A 6,548-nucleotide genomic window follows, 5' to 3' on the forward strand; every position below is an offset into this window, starting at 1 on the left:
TTTGAACAGCGGTATACTACTGTTGCCTTTATTTATGCATGTTCGATTGTATCAAGTCGAAATATTCAGTCCACATACTAGTATTGCAATGAACTCTACATTTAAAGAACTGATTGGAGCATAGGAATAGTTGTCAATTGCCCTTATTTCGATCGGCTGTAAATCCTTTATGGAAGTGGTGTCTTTCGAAGACTTTGTAGGGGGTTTAGTTCAGCTACTTCCGAAAAGTCATGCCTCGTTTAGATAGTTCTGCGCTCCCTTAACGTTAAAAAACCATTGTCACACATGTGAGTGGTCTGTATGAGGCCATTTTTCAAAGTTTTCCGCACCTATCCAGCATATCCCAATTTATCAGTGGCAGTCAAAATGATCGACCATCATCCTGATCGACCAAAAATAGTAGAACTTACCTATTAAATCAATATATCATTTTTCCCGTCCTGAATATGCAAAGAAAACACCATTGGACCTTACACAAACAAGAATCAACCAATATATTATATACGCGTTGAAACTGTGTCTCCGCTTTACCTTTTTCAAACTTGTATGACACATAAACAAATTATATTGGTTTTGATATACGAAAAAGATAGTAACCATTGTAAATTAAACCATTACATTTGTTTGATAACATTCATCTTTACATGTATGACTCTCAAATTTAAGCTTGATGCATTAGAATGCAAGAAAAAAAGTATGGCATCAAATTATCAGGGTCTCTTTTATTACATGTTGATTAATACATTGTGTTACAGGAATCATATATGCCCAAGTCATATTTTCTAAAACAACAAAAACAATTTAAGTAGTATTAACGCTGTGCTATTTTTATAAGCCCTTCAAAATAACATATTCTATAATTCGAAGTATCCCTGCGTTTCGTGGTTTCATTTAACGGATCTTTTCAAAGGTGCATCAAGAAAAGTTTCCTGTCAATTCGATGCAATTAATTTTATTTAGATTCTTGCTACGGTCTTTAAATGCTAGAATGCATCAATTACAAGCATATCTCAAGTTTGACATGAGGAAACGTTAACGTAATTTGATGGTCTTCCTAGTCAATGAAGTGCTATAGGCATTCCGTCCTCAGACAGACAATTCTGTATCATAGAGTTATAAATGCTTACAAACTTTCACTAGATCTGAAATAACGCTTATTACATATACTTCCTCTTCATGGAGTTCTGTTGGTATTTTATTAGGCTGTAGAAATGTTTTGCTGATTTTTCTATAACATTTGGTAACATGTCTATACATGCCATGTGACCACAATTATTTAAACACATAAAACACATAAGCCAATTGCAGAATTTTAATTTCACATATTGTGCAAAAGACCAATTTGGTAGTTTAAAGTCACAATGATGTTACAGCCATACTATCTGTCAATTATAATTCAAATTGATCTCACTGTATATCCTACTAACATGGATTTTGTCAGAATTTTGACTTTGCTATTAAAACAACACTTCGTCATATAGAACACAAATTAAAGTATCGACTAAGACCCTTTTTAAACATTGCATCTCTAATTTCAACTTACTGTTAAAGAATGTCTAAGTTATATTAACATTCTGACAAAACACGTTTTTTGTCATAATTGTTTTCAATTACTAGTACATTGATTTTCAAGGTAATTCACGTGCAGAATATAGGCACACAGCTGGATTCCTGACACTATCAATTCAATAAGTTGATGTGGGTTCTGTTTGAAGATAAGTACATTGCCACGTATTGGGTGAACATATTTATGAAGGAATCAGTCTCTTCGGTTGTTTTTTTTCGATTAATAGAATGAAATAGAAAAAGACGCACAAATAAGTTTTAAAATAAAATACATTTAAAATTTCAGTACCGCATACGACAAATACAACAACAATATTTACATAAAATATTGCATGTAGTTATCCATTAGTAGATCTACTGAAACAACTGTACAATATTTCACGAAATACCAACCAATGTAAAAACAAAAGTATAAAAAATACTGGACTATAAAGACAAAGTTATAAAAGGAAAGTCCATTTCACCTGACATTATCAAACGCTAGCCATCAACGTAACAGTGAAAAACAACTGCCATATTCCTAATTTAATACGGTCATTTCCTGAGGAAAATGGTGGGTTAACCCTGAATCTATAGCTAGTTACAACTCTTACTTGTACGACAGTTGTTTATAGTTCAGTTATAGTGACAAAATTGACAACTTAAACAGAAAAAGTAGGTAAATGTGACAATAATATGTACTAGTATCCAACAGACAGAACTGTACATCACAATTAATAAAACATATTCAAACAAACACTTCGTATTTTGAAATCCCCTGACAAATACTACCCTAATGAAATCATGCGGTACGTGTAATAACATGCTGACCTGTGTCTTATTGTCCGTTTATATTCAAACTGCTCGAAAAGGTTGTTGTCTGTTGTATTTTTCAAGTCTAATTGGCGACATACTTAAACGCCATTATATTTGCTATCACTGTTATGTTGACGACAAACAAGTTTACCTCGTTTATAAACCGATTGGTAATTGGACGAACATATCAAGCACGAGACATACGAACCTGACATCAGCTAGTTGATTTGCTTGAATGTATTAAAATCCAACCATGATCAAATTGAACTTATTGTATTTGCATAAAAAAACGATTTTCATCTCAAATTGGAGTAAACATGTTCGACAAAAACCTTAGCAGTTATTTCGATAAAACTTTGGCAATGAACATGCAAATTAGTGATGTTTTTGAAATCCTGTTTTTATCAAATACCATCATGTATAACCAAAGCAGCATGTAAACTGCTCGTATGCTATTCAGTGACCTCTCGTTTGTTCAGAGATTACAACGAATCCAAATCACAGCAGCCAGGTCGTAACAAGGAGAAAGAAGTACGATCCAATCACAGCAATAAATCGCAAAGTCTCTTCATTGTCTGCATATAACCAATTCCAATATAAATTTATTTTGCAAGTGTTCAAGCTTTTGATTGGGCACTGGTCTGCTTACAATAACGCGTTACTATCTACAGACTGTTGACAGCAATGAGAGCTGTAGTGCTATTTTTTTTAATTCAAAAAAATTAAGAACAAAACGTACGAATAAAGATGATTTGAACAAGAAGCTGTTCCTACGAATAATTTACAAATTGAACTACAAATAGATTCTATGTAAATGAAAACTCATTTCTTCAGACACGCATTTTCATCGAGGGTATCACCAGCCCAATAGTCAGCACGTCTGTGCTGACATGAACTGTCATTTATATTGTCATATTTATCAACTAACTGTTTACAAATCTTTTGAATTTTTGAAATACTAAGGCTTTTCTATCACAGGAATAGATAGCCTTAGCTGTATTTGGCAAAACTTTTAGGAATTTTGGTACTGAATGCTCTTCAACTTTGTGCTTTTTTGGCTTTTTTAACAGTTTTTAGATTCTTTTAGATTTTTGTAGACGAAACGCGCGTCTGACGTCAATACAAAACTTAATCCTTGTATCTATGATGAGTTTATATCATAGTTCTTTGCATTTTTCTACAGCTGTGTAGTTTAAATTTAACTAAATATTTTGGAACTTCGGACTACTTTTTATGTGGGCACTTTTATTGTCTTTTTGTTTTACAATGCCCTTGTTTTACAATGTGTTGTTTGTCAATGAATCTATTAGTAAAGTTGTGTATGCTGAATATTTAATAACAGATTTTTATCAACTTTTTTGTCTTTTTTCATCTTACTAGTGATCATTTCTCGTATGGTAAATTTTTATCAAAAACTTTTATATTACTTGTACCTGTGTATTGATATTATGTTAAAAAGCGCTTATGGTAATTTCCATATTATATAATGCGATGTTGTAATACTACAAAGTAGGCGAGACAGATTTATTCGGATGATGAATTTGATATGTTATTTTAATAAGTAATTTTAAGAAAGATTAAACGTAATAAATAACGTCTTAACATACATCTAAAAGATTGTTTTATTTCCTCGTTCTATTATTTTCCAATGGTTTTAACGTCTAAACATTTTAGGAAATTGCGCTCTGTTAACATTGTTTAGGTCTCAAACTGTATGCAATTTATAACGTAGCATCTTTTTTCAATGCCTGTTTAAAGTTTAAAAAAAAAAAGGAGTTTCTGATATTATTTGTATCCTCGTTTACTGCCAGATGTCAGAAAGTAAGGAAAAAACCATTGATCGTTTTGAACATGCTTACAATATATATACCATACAGCGATAATCAAACATGCATAAGTATTATGCAACAAGAATAGCCCCAATACTTGTCACCAAATAAAAACAAATGACCCTAATTCTTTGGATAAATATAGAGGCATTAGTAGTATACAGGTGTTATAAGGTCATAAATCGATTGAGAGAAACAAATCCGGGTCATAAACTAAAGACAAGTTTTACATACAGTTAAAAGAAATATATTAATACTTTGGTAATAGGAAATTAACAATTTGAAATATGAAATTATCACGTTTGTCATATAAACTGTCAATGGAAATAGACTGATATTCTGATAAACAAGTATTATTCAAACCACTAAATAATTTTAGAACTGCAGAGCTAGATTATGATGAAAATAAGAAACTTCAATATTCATTTCTCAAATGTTAGTTATAATATACAATATTTGTACTTATGAAATACAACATTTGTACTTTTATAACTTACCGGTACAACATGTATACTTTCTTGGTATATGATTATCAACTTCCTGTCAAGAAAGATTACAAGTATCTTGTCTTAGGAAGGGATAAATCCTACTTTGTAAAGGATCACTCTGATTCAAACAAAAAATTCTCTGAAACTGACATTATCAAGATGCTTGATTTCTTGATTGACAACATATTTGTTACGTTCGGAGGACGTGTTTTTCAACAGACTATCGGCATTCCAATGGAAACGAATTGTGCCCCCCTTCTTGCCGACTTGTTTCTTTATTACTATGAGGCTGACTTCATACAGGAACTTCTTAGGAAGAAAGATAAGATGTTATCAATATCCTTTAGCTCTACTTTCCGCTATATAGATGATGTTCTTTCACTAAATAATTCAAAATTTGGTGACTTTGTCGAACGCACCTACCCCATTGAACTAGAGATAAAGGATACAGCAGATACAGTTTAGTCGGCCTAATATCTTGACTTACATCTAGAAATTGACAATGAGGGTCGATTGAAAACAAAACTTTACGACAAAAAAGATGATTTCAGCTTTCCAATTGTGAACTTTCCATTTCTAAGTAGCAACATTTCAGCAGCACCTGCATATGGTGTATATATCTCTCAATTGATACGATTTTCCCGTGCTTGCATTTTCTATCGTGATTTTCTTGATAGAGTGTTGTTGCTCACAAGGAAGCTATTAAATCAAGAGTTCCAAATGGTGAAGTTAAAATCATCTCTTCGTAAATTTTACGGACGCCATCACGAGTTTGTTGACCGTTAAGGAATAACCGTTTTACAAATGATATCGGATATGTTACTTACGTCGTAACTACAATCCCCTTTCCTTTAATAAATGAGACCTACCGAATTAGACTATTTAACGGATTTGTTATATCATAAGCAACTCTACGGGTGTCTCATGTGGAACAGAATCTGCTTACCCTTCCGGAGCACATGATATCCCCCTAGTTATTGGTGGGGTTCGTGTTGTTTATTCTACAGTTTTCTATGTTGTGTCATGTGTAATATTGTTTGTCTGTTTGTCCTTTTCATTTTTAGCTATGGCGTTGTCAGTGAATTTTCGATTTATGAGTTTGGCTGTCCCTCGGGTATCTTTCGTCCCTCGTTTACACTGAACTGTTAATAGTTTTTTAATTCTTTACTACTGAGAAATAAAATGTTATATTGAATGGAGAAACTTAAATCGTCGCCTTTATCATAGATCTTGAGACCGCCGATCTGTGTTAATTTCAAGAAAAAAACTTCAGATGTTAAAAACACGTTCTAGTTTTTGTTGTATCTGACACATCAAGGTCAATATTATATATGCGATACAATATATAAAAAAGAAGATCTGGTATGATTGCCAATGAGACAACTATCCACAAAAGACCAAAATTACACAGACATTAACAACTATAGGTCACCGTACGGATACAAGCACGTAATCAATTTTGAATAATTGAGCAGCCGGACATCATCAACATATCGGACGTTTATTTTGACAAAATGTTTTCTCTTTTTGTCCTTTAGTAAGTTTTGTATGAATTCAAAATCGACCAGTAGTGATGCGTTATAAGTACCCATTGAAATATCAGCTATTTGTTGGAAAATCAATCCACCAAATAAGATAAAAATGTTGAAATTCAGCATTTTTGAAATATCATCTTCAGTGGGTTCTTTTTAACAAGTCTAGTTCATCACAAAGCATGTGACATAAAACAAAATATATGCCCCACATGCAGGAGAAACTAGATTGTCAGTTCGTGTTTCTCAGTTGTCTATGTTGTGTTGTGGCATCTGTTGGTTTTTTTTTCGACTTACGAGTTTGAATGTCCCTTTGGTATCTTTTGCCTCACTTTTCT

The 6,548-nt window shown here is 32.5% G+C and overlaps 1 protein-coding gene across 14 annotated transcripts in view; it reads left to right on the forward strand.

Moving 5' to 3' along the window:
- Window positions 1-6,548, forward strand: part of LOC139481350 (transcription factor ETV6-like) — an 80,562-nt gene that overhangs the window by 13,059 nt on the left and 60,955 nt on the right. The window lies entirely within an intron of this gene.

The sequence above is a fragment of the Mytilus edulis genome, chromosome 7, assembly GCF_963676685.1.
Source record: "Mytilus edulis chromosome 7, xbMytEdul2.2, whole genome shotgun sequence".
Classification (NCBI taxonomy): Eukaryota; Metazoa; Mollusca; class Bivalvia; order Mytilida; family Mytilidae; genus Mytilus; species Mytilus edulis.